Consider the following 17,930-nt stretch of genomic DNA (forward strand, 5'->3'; position numbering starts at 1 on the left):
GATATAGTTCATGTATATTTGTGATCACCAAAAGCAAACTCTTTAAAAAAAATCTTTTCCAGTACACTGTGGGAGAAATAAACCCAAATGTCTTGTATTAAAATGGGCTTTTGAATGGGTTAACGGTGAGGAATCCACAATAGTAGGTATGATTTTAACAGAGTGTAGATTTTGTCACACTATGGATAGTTAAAATTCTTTGGTGAAATCTGTTTCTTTGAAACAGTTATAGGTACTATTTCTTTGCTGTTGTTGTTGTTGTTTTTTAACCCTTACCTTACATCTTGGAGTCAATTGACTCCAAGGCAGAAGAGTGGTAAGGGCTAGGCAATGGGGGTCAAGTGACTTGCCCAGAGTCACACAGCTGGGAAGTGTCTGAGGTCAGATTTGAACCTAGGACACCTCCCATGTCTAGGTCTGGCTCTCAACCATTGAACTCCACAGTTGCCCCCCTAAGTACTATTTCTAATGACTTTCTTTGCTTTTTCTTTTCCCCAATACCCATCTCTTATAATCTAGACTTAAATTAAAAAAAAAATTGGATGAGGGGGAGGCATTCTAAGACTATGATTTCACCCATTTGTGGAAATCCTGGTGAAGAAGCCCATGCACATCAACAGCGATTATGCAACTCAATAATTTTAGAGTATTTCTGGGTGGGTAAATACTTACCATTAGGTCTTGAACCCAGGTTCTCTTGACTCAAAGATCCAATTCTTTATTGTGACAGGTGACCTCCCTTTAAAAAATCATGGGAATATATTTTATTTTTACTTTTCTTTCATTTCTGTACCTTCCCCTTCATTCAGAGAGTCATTAGTCCAAAATTAATCTTTAATTAAGAATTAAAATAGAGTGGGGATACAATTCAGCAAAACTAACCAACGTATCAGTCACATCTAACAAGTATATGCAATATTATTCTACACCTACAGTGCCTTTGGAAAGGATGGAAACTCATCTTTTCATCTTTTCCCCTTGTCCAAGCTTGGTCATAATAGTTACAAAGTATTCAAGGGGATTTTTGTTGTCGTTTCTTTCTTTTACACTGCCATTATTATAAATATTGTTTTCCTCATCTTGCTTACTTTGTTTCAATTAATAGATTTCCTCTTGTTTATTCTTCTGGTGCAGTATAATGTCAGGTTTATGTACCACAGTTGAACCATTCACCAATTAATGGGCATTTACATTATTTCCAGTTTGCTACAACTATAAAAAAGTGAATGTTGTTTCAAGTATTTTTCTACTCTCTAGGGCTCTATTTTGGGCATTCTCAGGCCCAGAGATGGGAGGTCCTGGGTTCATATGTGACCTCAGATACTTCCCTAGCTGTGTGACCACGGGAAAGTGACTGAACTCTGACTGCCTAGCCTTTACCACTCTTCTGCCTTAGAATGGATACAGTATCTATTCTAAGGCAGAAGGCAAGAAGGCTTAAAAAAATAATTCAAAATTGCCTTCCAGAATGGTTGGAGACATGTGACCTTTTAAAAATGAAATCAGCAGTGAAATTCACCCTTTTTAGATACTGTCCAGTCAATCATCATTCTGGCCTTTGTTTTCCAACATACAGAATTCTCAAGGCTGAATGGAATTAATGAAATTACTACTGGACAGGAAGTAAACTGGCATTGAAGTGAGACTTTTTGGAAAATAGGCAGAAAAAGGTTTATTGAACAGGTGGTGATGGTAGAGGGCCAGGAAGCAAATTTTTCCCTGGGCTCTGAAATGGGTGGAGTGTCATGGAAGATTTATGAGGCGGGATTGGTAATATTTCTATGGAATGCATGAGTGATAGTGTTTTTTGAAGGGGGAAGGGAAGAGTTGAAAGAGTACTCTGGACTTGGTTATATTGTCACAGACAGATTTCATTTCTCCCTGATGAGAAAGAAAAAGTGAATTGAGTTTTATTTGAAATGATGACTAATGTGATTTTTGTTTCAGAGGATACAGTAAAGAGATTTACAGACCTGGGAAATGCAACATAACTATGTTTCATCTAGACTTTAAATAAAAATACATCAAGATTGTTCTCTTAGACTATATTTAAGAAGTAATCTCTTTTCTATATATTGTAGACATTTTTCTGTCCCTCCTTTCTTGGTGGACAGATTGTTTCCCTGGATATCAAGTAATTACATCAAATGCAGTTTTTTTTTGGGGGGGGTATTATGTTGTACACATTACATTCTATGGTTGGTTCCCATTAAATAATCCCACTATTTGGTGAAAAATAATTTATGTGAAGTATGGAATTTTTAGAATTTAATAATTCTGAAATTTTCTTATGCAAATGATCTTGCATGAAGAACTGTGGCTTTATGTGGCCTCTGGGGCTAATTTTGATAACACACTTAATTACTTCTATGCTATCTTTGTATACATAGATAAGGATCATCTGTAGGTTATGAATAATGAAGCAAGTTTTTCAAGTATTTGGCTATGGTATTTGTATTTCTAAACTTTTAATTCCTTTATGGAAACAGAGAGTTGACATTACTAATATACTTTCTCTCTCTCTCTCTCTCTCTCTCTCTCTCTCTCTCTCTCTCTCTCTCTCTCTCTCTCTCTCTCTCTCTCTCTCTCTCTCTCTCTCTCTCTCCCTCTCCCTCTCTCCTCTCGATTTGTTTCAATATACATCAGCACACTGTCCTTGAATTAGCTATCTTTTTTTCCTAAGGAAACTGGTAATGTGCTTAACTTCAGTAGTGCTTCTTCCATGCTTTCTTTTATTTCAAATTTACTTCAAAAGATCTGTGATTTCTGTGGCCACTCTCTCCTTTGAGGCAATTCCAAAACTTTCTATTATTTAGTAGTTTTGTGATTTAATGTAGCCAAAATAAATAAACAAATATATGTATGTGTGATCTGTTTGTGTGTCCAGTGGTTAACCTTTTGGTAATGAGACTTTCTAGTAGGTATAGTAGAAAGAGTCAAGAAACCTGATTTCAAATTCCTGCTCTGACCCATGCTGTGTGAGCAGGCATGACTTAACTTCTCTGAGTTTCAAGTTCCTCCTCTGGGAAATGGATATAATACACTACCTATCACATAGGATTATTATACCGATAGTGCTATATAAAGATGAGCCATAAATATGGCTAGTTTTGGACAACAGCAACACAGTAAATTTCTGAGCCCTTATTTGGAGCCTTTCCAATTTGGTTAGATCTGTCAAATCCCATTCTGCCAGGATACTTTTGAAAATTCACTATTGTCTTTGTGTTACAATGAGGCATTAGAGTAGGTCTTTAGGTAGAAGCTCATAATGAGATTGTTTTCAGCATACAGTTTCTTATTCATAGTCTAGTAAAAACTAGAACTCGAATGCTGAGTACAGTTCAGGTCATAGGATCATCTTTGGGAATTCTTTATATATGATGCTATCTTAGGTAAGACATGTAGCCTATGATAAAAGAGGTGGTGTGTGTGTGTGTGTGTGTGTGTGTGTGTGTGTGTGTGTGTGTGTGTGTGTGTGTGTGTAGGGAAAGGAGAGCTGAAGTCACATGTCTATTTCATGATTTTTTTTCAGCATTAGGAATGCTTTTTAGAGTAATATAGACAAATGGATGAAAGTTTATGGACTCAAGCCTGTATAAATTTGGTTGAAAATTTTTTGACTTAAAATTACAGAAGAAAAAAGTTTAAGCTAGGTCATTTGCAATGAGCCATTCTCTTTCAGTGTTAGAAAAAGACTTCAGTAGACCTCTAATGCAATAGACTTCTGAGCAAGAATGCCCTCTATAGCATTCCCAACAAGTGGTCATCTAGCTTCTATTTGAAGACCTCTAGTGAAGGGGCAGCTAGGTGGCACAATGGATACAGAACTAAATCTGGAGTCAGAAAGATCAGAGTTAAAATATGCCCTTAGGCACTACCTGTGTGGCCCTAGACAAATCACTTAATCCTTGCCCGAATAAAACTGGAGAAGGAAATAGTAAGCCATTCTAGTATCTCTGTCAATAAAACCTCATGGAAAGTGGTTCACAGTGGGTAACAGGGAAGAGTTGGACGTGACTGGACAACAACAGAAGTGATGAGGAAAATTACCTGTTAAGACAGACCACTGACTTTTCAATGACTCTAATTGTTAGGAATTTTTTTTCTTTCATATACAGAACCCAAATCTTCTCCCTCCTTCTTCCATACATCTCATACACTTGTATACTAGTGCCCCTCTTAACCCTCTTTTCCCCTTTTTGATCCTATTTATGGACTTTAAAGCCAAGTAAAAAAAATCTGAAGGATAGTATAAAGTATTTATGAAGCACTTATAATATTCCAATCATTGTACTAAATATTAAGGATACTATAAATACCAGCAAGACATTTCCTATCTTAAAGCAGTATATATTCTAATGGGAAAAGACAATGAAAAGAGATATAAAAGGTGAGACTGGGTAGAGGGAAACGTTGTGAGTTAAGTGGAATATTGCAGGAAGACCTTTTGAAGTATGAAAATTTTTCTTTTTTACCTTTTTTAAAAATACCTTTTCTTCCATCTTAAAATTGATGCTAAGTATTGGTTCTAATGCAGAAGAGTGGTATGGGCTAGATAATTGAGGCTAAGTGATTTGCCCAGGGTCACATGGATGTGTCTGATGTCAAAGTTGAACTTGGGACCTCCCATATCCAGGACTGACTCTCTCCATATGCCTGTGAAATAAGAAAACTTTTCCAATACTTGATGCCTATTATTTCTCCTTTCTATCAACCCTATTATCTCATCAAGTCTTATATTCTCCAGTCTAAAATTCCTAGGGGACTCAGAGCTGGAACAAGCCTTAGAAGCCATCCAGTCCAACCCCTTCATCTTGTAGATGAGGAAACAAGCACCTAGAGGTTGAGTTTGTCCAGGGTTATACAACCAGTGACTGAAGGTTTTAAAACAAGGTTTTTCTGATTCTAAGTCCAAATCCCTATCCACTATAGTATGCTGTATCTCTAATGTACATTCCTTTAACGAATTTTGATGAGACATTGATAAGAGTTTTGAGTCTTTCTGGGCATATGAGTCTCTCTTCCTCTGGATATATTCTAGTTTGTTACTATTCTAATTGAACATACTACTCCAGAGGAGATCTCACCAGGACTGATTAGAACAAAACTATCACCTTCTTTATTGACATTATATTTCTGTTAATGAAGTCCAAGATTTCTCTGTTTTGTTTCTTTAAATTTCCACTGTTGACTAACAGGATCTTGAGATTTAGAGCTGAAAGGACATAGAGATTATGTTGTCTAACTCCCCTATTTTTTAGAAGAAGAAATGAAGACAGAAAATGATTTGTACAAGTAATATAGATAGCAAATAGGAAATATCAGATTTGAACCCAGGTTTCTCAACCTCCAAATCTGGTGGTTTTTTTCCTTCTTTACAAACGGTGCTGCTACATGTGTGCTTTCCCCCTAAAAACTCCACATCTTTTCAAGTAAACTGTTATGGAATCATGCTTGAATTCATGCATGAAGTACTTAAAGCTTTTCTTGAACCTGTTAGGGTTTAGTTTTTATCACTCAAATTTTCCCATATTATTTGATTACTTTGGCCTTCTTGGACCTTATGTCTTCCATCCCTTTAACCTTCCCATGTGATCCTCAGATTTGGTAAATATGCCATGTATTATTTAATCTAAAACATTAATAAAAATATTGAATTCCAAGGGGTCAAGGGCAGAGCCCTTTGGTATCCTACAAGAGATGTTCTTCTATACCAACATTTGTTGATTAATCAATACTCACTGACTACAGTGATTCAACTAGTTTCAAATCCAATCTACTACTTTCATTCAGCCCATATCTTTTCATTTCTTTCCTAAAGGTATCACAAAAGATTCCAAATGCCGGGATAATTCACTTTGCTCTGGACAAATCTCTATATGACTCTAAGTTGCACGGAATCTGCATTTGTGGAGGGAGTTTCCTCACTTAGGAATTCCCCATTCTAATGCAATTGTAGATTCAATCCCTATCCTCAGACTCTTGAAAATTAGGACATTTGTTGCTTTAATTTTGTATCACATTCCCCATATTCCATGATTTTTCAAACTCCTGGACAAAGCACATCAGCAAACACAATTCAAAGTTTTATAGTGCTTTAGTGTGTGTAGTTTAATTTGGTTCCTGACTAATTGATACCTCCCCTAAGCCCAACTATGCTAACTATGGAATGGGGAAGATAAGAAATATTGACCTGCTAAATGAATCACAAAGATGTGTCTGTCCTGCCGTCCTTTTACAGAATGTTCAGAAGTATTCTTTTTATTTTTTTAAGACAGAGAATTAAAAAGGAAATTTGCCTTTGGATGGCAAAAGATTGGCCCCACACAGTCCTGAGAGAGAGAATTGAGACAGTCAAAGAAAAAAGGAAGCAATTTTGTGGAGTGTGACCCTGTCACCTTTAGCAGAATGCTACAAGAGAAGAAGGTAAAAGTACATTACTTTGTCCTCAGATGCCTAATAAGCCATGATGTCTTATAGGAGACACTGCATCTAGCATACTGAGAGGGAAAGCTGAGGTTGGGGCAGGAAGGAGTTTCAAAGAATATGGTCCTTGGCAGCAAAGAAGAGAATCATCTATGAGTCCAAGGGAAGATTCTCCCTGGCACTTGGGAGTTGAGCTGTGAAGATAAGTCGTCTCAGGTAGTCTATCTGACTGACCCAGCAGACATGTGGCCTTGGAGGACAGGAGTATGAGAATAATACAAGAAGAAAGAGGACATCTGGACTGTAATTCTGAAGGCTTGAGTTTCTTTGACCATACGTATGCCCCGTGTGTGCCTAACTAAGTTTGTATCTACTCCTTCCATTTTCATTGCGGGGGCAATTGTTTTGTAGCTGTTATTGTTACCTTAATAAATGCCATTTCTTTCATTGTGTCTGCTGGCTCACCATCAAAGACAAGCACACTGATAAACAATCTTGAGATTTTAAGATTTTGGATTTAAGAGTACCACTGAACATGAAGTAGTGCTTGTCTTCCTGGGGATCCAGCATACAACTTGTGAGTGCTGGGGCAGGTGGGGAGGTATGTCATAGGGAGTACTACTCTAGGATATACCAAATGGATCTGGTATTTGAGTTTACTGAGTACATCTAAGTGTACTCTTCTTGTCCTTAGTCTTAGCTTCCTCATCAACCATTTTTGGTTCAATCCTTTCCAGCCAGAATATCATTATCTTTGGCAGAATAAAAATTAAAATGGAAGTTGAGGAATTCTGCCTTATTTTATCATTCATTATCATTATTTTCATCCCCTCCTAATGGCAGTCTTTGATCTTTTTTGTGGCTAACAGCTTAAAAGTCTATTGTCTTTAAGATTTGTTGCCAACTCCAATTTATTATAATCTTTAGTGTCCCTGACATTCTCCCAGGACAGTCCTTTTATATTCTTGATACTACTTTCTCTTTACTTTTATTATGTCTTTTAAAAATGCAGATGGCAGATCAGACTCCTCTGTAGTCATATAGGATTCCTTATAATATTATACTTTCTTCCTTAATAAAATATTTTGTTTTTATCTTCAGAATTTCATGTTGCTGTGTCATCTTTCTTTCTTCATTAAAAAAGAAACATCTTACTTTCTATCTTAGAATCGGTATTGTGTATTGATTTCAAGGCCGAAGAGTCATAAGGGCTAGGCTGTGGGGATTAAGTGACTTGCTCAAGGTCACACAGCTAGGAACTATCTGAGGTCTTATTAGAACTCAGGACCTTCTGTTTCTAGGCCTTACTCTCTATCCACTGAACCACCTAGCTGCCCTCACACATCTTTTTTGAATTGACTTCCCTTATAGAGTATGTGACTATGAGCTCTACGTATGCTTTCCCAGCATTCTGAAAATATGGAATTCCATGTATACATCCAATATTCACCATTATCTATTAAACTCTAAGATGGAATGGTCACTTTCCCAAAATGTCTATAATTTCTTACTAGATAATCAGCTCGTCCTCATTTGTCAGAATAGTCATAAAATGCCAGATGCTCTTATAATTTGTTCTATACTTTGAAAGATGCGTAAGATGTGGGAGGAAGGAAAAAACAGACATAACCAGCCCCCTTTTCTTGGCCTTAAATTCAAATGGCACATTTAAAAAAACTCATCTGTCACTTATAGATAGTATACTATTGTGTATTATTATCTGTTAAATTTTTGTTTGTATGGGCTTGTCTTTCTAATCTCCCAATTAGATCATCAACTTCTTGAGGTCAGTTATCAGTAACTATACATTTCTCTCTCTTCTGCTTGTTACAGTGCTGTGGAAAGGCAAAGATACTCTCATTGGGTCTTTATCCTTATTATGAGCATCCTCTTCACAGAGTAGTGCTTCATAGGTTTAATTATTTTCCAACTGTAAATGTGCCAAAAATCCTCAGAAAGCAAAAGCTAGCCACAATCAAACTGTTAGGTGCATTGCTGATGACTGCTTGACAGGTGGAAAGCCATATTGCTAACCTTATTTCTTTAGAAATAGCCAAGTATTTTTTAAGCATTGAATGTGTGCCCAGCCCCATTCTTGGTAACTTTGAGTCCACGCTGGAAAATGATTGGTACTGAAGCAGTATATGTTAATTTTTAAAGCTATTTTTGTACCAAAGTCAAAGCTTGACATGCTGAGTAGTAATTGACACTTTCTGTTGAAAAAGTTTCTTTTGCATCTTCTTCTAGTAATTTGTCTATTGCCATGTCACCATCACATTCATTTGTAGAGGGTGCATTTTGTTGCTAGTCACTAGTGTGTTGGGGAAAGCATTAGTAATGATATCTGCAAAACATAGAATGAATAGGTCAATAATGAAAATTAAGTGGAGAAGAGTTTGGGAAGTGCTTTTTAGAGGAATTAGGATTTAAGTGGAATTTTTTAGGGAACCCAAAAGGGGATATTATTAACCTAAGGGAAACCTGGATAGGAAGGGAAAAGGAAGGAAACAAGCATGTATTAAGTGTCTTTTATGTTTCTCAGACACTGTGCTAAATGCTTTTAAAAAAACAATCTCATTTTATCATCTCAATTATCCCCATTTTCCAAATGAGGAAATTGAGGCAAAATTATTTAACAGTAACTTGCCTGGGATCACAGAGTCAGAAAAAAATCAAAGTCTGATTTGAACTCAGGTCTGTCTGACCCCAGATCACTCAATCCATTGTGATACCTAGCTGTATAAATTCAAGTGGAGACAGGATAAGGCTATCCCTTAAAGCTGTGTGCTACAGTGAATAGAGCACTAGATTTGGAATCAGAGAACCTTGGTTCAAGTCCTGGCTTTGACAATTATCAAAACTTTCCTAGGACTCAGTTCCTGATTTGTAAAATGAAGGGGTTGACTTTGGTGGACTTTAAGGTTCCTTTCAGCACTTAATGATATTATGAATTTTGAGTTCTTAGACCCCTTGCTCAGGAATAGTTGAACTCAAAAGGAGGGTGTCTGCTTTCAAAGCATTGCTGAGCTCTAATTGTTCTCTCATTATTTTTTAATTTAAATTTATTTATTTAGAATATTTTTCCATGGTTACATGATTCATGTTCTTTCCCTTCCCTCTCCTGCCCTCTCCCACCCCCCACCCCACCTCTGGAGCTGAGAAGCAATTCCACTGGGTTATAAAGATAGCATTGTTCAAAACCTATTTCCATATTATTCATATTTGCAATAGTTTCTCATTATTTTTAAATGTTTTTCTTGATTATTAAAAAATTGTCACTTCCTAATGACTCCCTGTTCCCCATAGAAACATTATAAAAACATATTGACAAGCAGAACAATACATTGATTCTGTACCTGTTTTCCATGACCTCTTTGCAGCATACTTCATCAAGTCTGATATTATAATTGGTCATTTTTTCAGGCACAGTCATATTCCATTGCCTTCATATACCATAATTTGGGTATTTGAATGTCTTCATTTCATCTAGGTTCTTGCTATTACAAAAAGTGCTGCTTTAAATGGGACCAATTCCTGTCTGTCTCCCTGGGTGCATATGTGCAGTCATGGTATCAATAGCTTAGAAGTAATGTATGGCTTAGTAACTTTTATTTTAGTATAATTCCAGAGAATTTTCCAGAGATTTTAGTTCTACCAGTACTCCTATTATTGTCTTTTGGCATTGCCAATATAATGGATTTTAGGTAAAATCCAAGTTGTTTTAATTTTCATCCATCATCTGTGATTTGGAGCACTCTTTCACATAGTTGTTGATTGTTTGCATTTCTTCTTTTTTACTTCCTGTCCCTATCATTTGACCCCTTATCTGTTAGGAATTGTTTTTGTATTTAAATTGATTACCTATATAACCTGGATATTAAAACTCTTTTGGGGGCAGCTAGGTGGCACAGTGGATAGAGTGTCAGACCTGGAATTGTTGAAAGACAAGGATTCAAATTTGGCCACAAATACTTCCTAGCCATATGACCCCTAGGCAAGTCACTTAACCCCATTTTTCTAGCCCCCTTGCCTTTCTGTCCTAGAGTTGTTACTGTAACAGAAGGTCAAGGTTAAAAATAAAACAAAAATCTCTTTATTAGAGATTAATTGCAAAGACCCCCCCCCCACAAACAGCTTATCTTTGCTCTAGATGCTTTGTACATGCAAAAAATTTTCAATTTTATGTGAGCAAAATTATCCATTTATATGATTACCTCTTTTTGTTTGGTTGGTCTTCCTTATTATTTTCCTGTTATCATTTCCCTGCTTTTCTCAAAAGAGTTGAATAGAGAACTGAGAGCTTTGTGTATTTGAAGGAAACAATGTCCTCACTAGTAAAACTTTGCTCATGTTTTGGTTCAAATTTGGCTTGGGAAGAGATGACTAAATCAATGCAATAAGCCATTGATGGGGAAATAGAATCTCAAGGCATAAAGAAAGAGGGTCAAGTGAGAGGGAAGGAATCTAATGTTCTATTTCATATAATTTTCTTCCTCTATATTCTTTTTTTTCTTCTTCAGTCATACTCCCCCCCCATCAAAATTTCATATGAATAAAGGCTTATCTTATATTTTAGTGTGATGAAAGAAATAGGCTTATACTATGAGAGGGATCTCAAAAGAGAAGTTTGATAATCCCAATATTTAAGTTGTTGAACGTTTGGGTAAGTTTATTTCCTTTAAAGTGAGCTTTCTGGTGTTCATTGCCTATTCTAGAAGGCATTGCAATCCTTTTTCAAACTAAGAATAGTTTAAATAGTAATGACTGTATGCTATTAAAAATTACTTAATAGCAGGCACTCCACCCATCTCTCCTTTCTCACTTTAGAAAATAACTTGACATTCCAGGGACTCAAAATTAAAAAAAAAAACCACCTCATCTCTGGGAAAGTAAATGTAGGGTAACACACCAAACCAAGTATTCATAATCTTTAATAGCTAATTCTCCATTATTTGCTGGCAGTCCTTAGTGGTAATGCTTCCATGGAGCCTTCATGTCTGGAGAGAAAATATTCAAGATTCTAAACAAAAATATGTTGGATGCTTGTTACACAATGAAGAAAATTTCTGAATTTGCAATGTAGCCTTTCTTCTACGAAACCTCAAATTACTCTGCAAACATGATCTCATTAATCCCAGGGAGGGAAGAAACTCTAGAATGACTTTGAGAATCATTTTTGTTCAGCATTTTGGAAGAACTGAAGGAGACTAGCCTTGTCACTAGATTCATGGGAAATGCCACAAATGGGTGGAATTATTGGCATCCAAGGTGTGAGGAGGGATTAAGTGGGTATATTAACACTAAACTATATGTATACATATACTTCATGGCTGAGTTAGCTTTGTAAAGTTTATATTTTGAATTAAAAAGAATTTACAAAATATTTTTGTTTACTGGTACTATACACAACAAATCCTTTATAGGTTAAAACAAGCTACTTAGGAATTATATTTTTAATTTTGGCTTTTCCTAATAAAAGTAGCAATGTAAAGAGGGAAACAAATGTAGCTTCTTCATCTGTAAAATGCGATTAGACTAGGTGAGCTCTAAAACCCCATTCTTAATCTATGATCTCAGTGTGGCATAGTTAAGGCCTCCAGAGAATATTAGGAAAATACCATTCATAGTATCTTAGGTAGAGTTGAGATGACCTCAGAGAGACCTCAGAAGAAAGCTAATCTAACTTTTCTTCTAGGGATAAAAAAAACTGACACCTGGAGTTGAAGTGACTCATCTGAGCAGACACAGATAATACATATAGCATGTGCTTTGGGGCTGTGCTTCCAAGCTGCACTTGAATTGGAGGTTGGGTTCCCATGAAGGGAGCTGATATCACCCCCCCCCCGGGGGGGGGGTTCCAGAAGTAGTTCTGAGATGTTAAGGGTGGTTTTTCTAGCACTATAGATCATGGACTGCTACAAGTGTGCCAGCTTCCATGATTATCAATTATCAATTAGAAAATTAACTTCTAAAAAGGAATATTTGTGAAAGTGATTTAATAAGAATATTTTTATCAAAGTCCCCCCTATCCAAATTTGTAGCCCACTTTACCATCAGTCCATGTTGAATTTAGGGTAAAGTGGGCTCAATCTTAGAGGAGACATGTGGCATAAGGGCCACTCACAGCTTCTGATATGGAGAAGTCCTTTCTACCCTGCTTTGTTTGGGTAGTTATAAAGATCCTTGTTAAAAATAATACAGCTTTTCTTCTGGACTCCTTGTGAGTTTTGAAGTTGCCTTTCTTCAGTATCTTATTTATTCCTATTTTCTTATATAGACATTTTTGTCAGTCACTGCCATTTCTGCTCAGGAGACACTATTAGTTTGCCTATGGAAAATTTCAAGTCTTCTAGTCTGATAAAATTCACAAAGTCTTCTTTGGCCAAGGTGGGAAAGGAGAAGATCAAGGCTGAGGCCCTTCTCAAGGCCATTTAAATCTTATACACTGCAAGTCCTTACCCTGTATCTGAACTTAGTATTAAATATAATATTATGTTTTTCCAGATTACATGTAGATAAAAAATTTAATAATAATTTTTTGATATTTTCTGATTTATGTTTATTTTCTCTTCTCAGTATCCTAAGCAAGGGTAGCTAGATGGCACAGTGGATATAGTTCTAGGCCAGGTATTAGGAAAAATTATCTTCCTGCTATCAAATTTGGCCTCAGATAGTTGCTAGCTGTGTGACTCTGGGCAAGTCACTTAACTCTATTGGTCTCAGTTTCCTCATCTGTAAAATGCTCTAGAGAAGGAAATAGAAAATCATTCTAGTATCTTCATTTTTGTTTTGTTCTTCCCACTTAAACATTTTTCCCAGACTACATGTTGATACAATTTTTAATCATTGTTTTCTGACATTTTTTCAATGTTTTCTCCTTCTCTCTTTTCTTCTCCCTCCTCAAGATGGCAGGTAATATGATATAGATTATATATGTGCTATCATGCAATATATATTTTCTTGTTCATCATGTGAAGGAAGAAACCCATTGTTTAGATTCTCCTTCTCATGAAGGAGAAAAAGTGAAAAATCCTATGCTTCTATCTGCATTTGGATTCCATCAATTCCTTGTGGTGGATAGCTTTTTCCATCATGAGCCCATTCAAGTTGTCTTGGATCCTTGCTTTGCTGATAATAGTTAAGTCATTCACAGTAGATCATCCTACATTATTGCTGGTATAGTATACAACACTTTCCTGGTTCTGCTCACTTCACTTTGCATCACTTATAAGTCTTTCCAGATGTTTTTATGTGATCATCTTGTTTGTCATTTCTCATGGCGTAGTAGTATTCTAGCACAACTTGTTCAGCCATCCCCCAATTGATGGAAAGCTCTCCTTTGCCACCACAACAATAGCATTATACAAGTATGTTCTTTCCCCCGTCTTTGATCTCTTTGGGATAGACCCACTAATGGTTTTGTCAAGGGTTATGTGGAGTTTTATGGCCCTCTGGGCATAGTTCCAAATTTCTTTCCAGTGTGGTTATACCATTTCACAGCTCCAATAACAGTATCCCAATTTCCCACCCCTCCTGTAACATTTATCATTTTCCTCTTTTTTTTTGTCATATTAGCCAATCTGTTAGGTGTGTAGTGGTACCTCAAATTTGTTTTATTAAATATAATCCTTAAACTACCTTCCCTCACCCCTGAAATTCCTTCCAAGGAGCTTGTTTGGGATCGCTTCTACCAGTTTGACAGATAAATACTGCCTGATTTTGAACTACTTAAAAAAATACAAAACAAAACCAGAGGGTATAACTGAATTCCCTTAGTCAATCAGAATGTGTGTGCTCTCCCTTCCCTTCCCCTTCCCCTTTCCCTTTCCTTTTCCCTTTCCCTTTCCCCTTCCCCCTTCCCCTTTCTCCTTTCCCCTTCCCCTTCCCCTTTCTCCTTTCCCCTTCCCCTTCCCCTTCCCTTCCCTTTCCTCCCCTCCCCTCCCCTCCCCTCCCCTCCCCTCCCCTCCCCTCCCCTTCCCTTCCCTTCCCCTCCCCTCTCTCTCTCTCTCTCTCATAGACACATACAAATTGTGAGTAATTGATACAATGGAAATGTCTAGTCAGTGTTCATACCTCTGTTTCAATTGCCATGTATTCTCAGCTGCTAAAGGTATCAAGGTGTGGCATCATATTGTTTCACTGGGGTAGAGACAATTGATTCAGTTTGTCCCCTGACCTTACAGATAGTGGAGCTTATGTTCAAACCCAAGTCATTTGATTCTAAATTCAGTATTCGTTCCACAAAACCGTACTGTCTTTTCTTCCTATACTATTAAGAACAGTACAAAGAAAGTCAAATTCTGTAGCACAGAATTTATGATGTGTATTTTTTTAGTTTTCAGTGAAGACAGCCAAAATTTCTTATTTTTTGGTTTCTGTCTTCAGTAGTATCTGAGTTACACACAATCAAGCTGCTTGTTCTTTTTTTGTTTGTTTTGTTCCTGAATAATGCTTTTGTGCCTAGATTTCCCTATGTATTCTGAGCATAAACAGAAAATTGTAGCATATGAAGAAAAAGGAAGCTCTGATTTTTAGATCTCATTAAAATTTTTTCAAAATTCAGTCTATTTTAGATGAAATTTTATTGGGAAAATTATCAGAAATTATTATAGGAAAGTGGAAGTTGGAAGTACTTATTGGGTCAGATTTGATTTCCAGGTTTCTATATAATTTCAGCTGACCTGAGTGACTATCAGTTTCACTATAATTATAACTATCAAAATACCTTATCTACTAGTTTATCAGAATCATTATTTTCCTAATCATTAAAGAATTTTTGGAAAGAAGTATCACTAGCCATTTAAATCTGGCACAGTTGGACATTTTTATCCTGTGTCTGGATTTAGATTTAAACATAATCTTTACCAAAATTTTCAATTGATTGTGCCTAATTTGATTCATTTATCTCTATTTGAGTTCTTCCTTTCTGCCCATCCCCCACTCAAAACTGTAACATTTGCTTCCCTCTTAAAGTACCCCTTTGTTTCTCATGTTTTATATGCATGGTGGTACTGTGAGAGACTGCTTACTTGGAGTTAAAGAAGAGGCTGCAATATTTATTACCATTGCTTCACTCTTTTCCCTCAATCATAGGATATACTGCTGCCCAATTAATCTTCTTAAAACATTCACATCCAAAACCTAGCTCCTGTGTGCTACCATTCACCCAAGTTAACCCTCTGGTACATTCGTATGCAGGTCCATCATGCATACCATATTTTCCAAACATGTCCTGGAGTATGTTTCTTTGCTCACCAACTGCTCTTCTTGCCTCTCTTTACTTGTATCTATGCCTTTCCCTTCTTAATGTTCTACCCAAGTCCCACCTCCTTTGTTCTTCCTTGACATGAAATAATCATTTTCTCCTCCTAATCTTGGTGCTCTTATTGTCTTTTTATGATTCATCTGACATGGTGTATACTGCCTTTTATTATATTTACTTTATATGTATATTACTATTTTCATGAGAAGCTGATGACTTTACCCTGTCAGGCCATATCAGAAGAAAACAAGATATGGCAGTCTTGATTAGGTTAGAAAGGCTTTAATTACAAGACTAGGATCATGGCTTGTTGAGAGACACTGGGAAATAATGGAAGGAGAACTTCCCCTAGACTCAAGAGAATTGGGTTTGAGTCTTGGATGGAGTCTAATGTTCTAACTGCTTGGTAGTGGACAAGTCAGTTAACTCTCTGGACCTTGGTTTTTCCTCTATAAAAAGGGATACCTCCCTTTCTGGGTTGTTCTAAAGGAGTTACTTTTAATGGAATGTGCTGTTGTTTTATTTTGGGAGGAATCAGCATAGGGTAGTAATAGACTTGTGCTCTAGCCTTTTACACTTGCTTTGGAACTAAGGCTTTTACATTTTTTAAACTTGTTTCCTTACCTATATTACTTAGATTATAGGGATAGAGACTGGGATCTGTGATTTCATTGTTATAGATAACTGTTGGATAAAAACATTCCCTCTTCCTATGCCAGTTGGTACCTTCTCTGCAAATTATTTTTATTTTTATTATTTTTAACCTTACCTTCTGTCTTAGAATCTATACTGAGTATGAGTTCCAAGGCAGAAGAGTGGTAAAGTCTAGGCAATTGGGGTTAGGTAACATAGCTAGGAAGTGTTGGATGCCAGATTTGAACCCAGTATTTCTCATCTCCAAGGCTGGTTTTCTATCCACTGAGTCACCTACCTGCCCCTCCAACATAGTTTGAGAGAGTTTCATAGAAGATTGAGGGTTAAGTATTTTGCCCAGGGTCTCCCACTTGGCTATATCAGGGCTAATGCTTGAATTCCAGACTCCCCAGGACCAAGCTCAGCTCTCCAAGCTGCACCACACTGTCTCGTCAGGTTTGATGTGAGGAACAAATGAGATAAAATTTATAAAAATGTCAGTTAAAATATATAGAGAGGCTTATCACATAAGGAATGACTACCAAGTCCTTCTTTTTATTGTCATTGTTGCTCCTGCCTCTCAAAAGCTCATGATAACTATTAAAGTAGATTGGTAATTATCTATATAGGGGCTAGAAATATCCACATTGATAAAATCATGGACCTTGGGCAACCTGATTTTCACCAAGACTGGAACATTTTACAAACTATTGTATTTGAAGATGGAAAATAACTCATAATTGGTGAAAGAATTAGTGCTTATCCTGTGTGAGGGCTTGAGGTTGGTGCAAGAACTTTTTAAAAAGCTACATGTGGTTCCAGATGTTCTTCAGGGTAGACTTCAGGAAATAAAAACTTTGCGTATTTATAAATATGTCAGGGACACAGATTTTTAATATCCTAATTTGTCATCTTGTCTCTCTAAAATCTAGAGATTTTGCCGTGGGTGACATTTGACCCTCTTATTTTGGTTGAACTGAGATTTCATCTAATTTCCATTTTGTATATTGTTTGGTATTATCTGTAATACCTCTACTTTTTTTGTTTGCTTGGATAAGTAGGTTTACTGGATATGCAAGGAAATAAAGGATGCAATTTTATGCAACCAGCATTTGGTGGGGAGGGCCAAGCCCAAGGATGTAAGGTAAGGACTAGCAACCAGAGGAGCTGAATTTATCCTGAACCTAAACAGTGTCCCTAGATCAACAATACCTTAGGGGACTAGGCAGAGATAATCCTGTCCTGATATCCCTCTTGAAGCCAGGTAAGGGAAGGAATAGACACTCACCCATTACCCTTCTCTTACTCCCTGAAGATAGTTTCCTTTGGGAAGGGGAGGGTGTGATTCTCAAAATCTCTATTGGTGTGTTAGACATGAGCCTTGTGTCTATATATTCAAACAACCCACATTAGAAACAAACACAACTTAAATATGCATGTACCCTTCTCTTCAGTTAGTTTGCAACCCTTTTGCAGAATGCCTTACATATAGAAAGAACTTAGTAGTCGATGCAATCATAAGTACCCAAACTGTGCTAATGTCTTTTACTGGTCATCCTTCATTTTCTAAGATCACCAGTGACATCTTACTTGTAAGTGAACTAGA

General features: G+C 36.7%; 1 protein-coding gene and 1 long non-coding RNA gene across 3 annotated transcripts in view; one reads left to right on the forward strand and one right to left on the reverse strand.

Moving 5' to 3' along the window:
• The window catches only part of VLDLR (very low density lipoprotein receptor), a 74,006-nt gene that overhangs the window by 51,560 nt on the left and 4,516 nt on the right, over window positions 1-17,930 (reverse strand). For both annotated transcript variants that reach the window (XM_056806215.1, XM_056806217.1), the window contains exon 2: window positions 673-739. The gene's annotated coding sequence lies outside the window, so the exon portion shown is untranslated. The remainder of the gene's footprint in view (window positions 1-672; window positions 740-17,930) is intronic.
• Window positions 1-17,930, forward strand: part of LOC130455571 (uncharacterized) — a 70,735-nt gene that overhangs the window by 4,847 nt on the left and 47,958 nt on the right. The gene's annotated exons all lie outside the window — the stretch shown is intronic.

The sequence above is a fragment of the Monodelphis domestica genome, chromosome 7 (assembly GCF_027887165.1).
Source record: "Monodelphis domestica isolate mMonDom1 chromosome 7, mMonDom1.pri, whole genome shotgun sequence".
NCBI classification, from domain to species: domain Eukaryota; kingdom Metazoa; phylum Chordata; class Mammalia; order Didelphimorphia; family Didelphidae; genus Monodelphis; species Monodelphis domestica.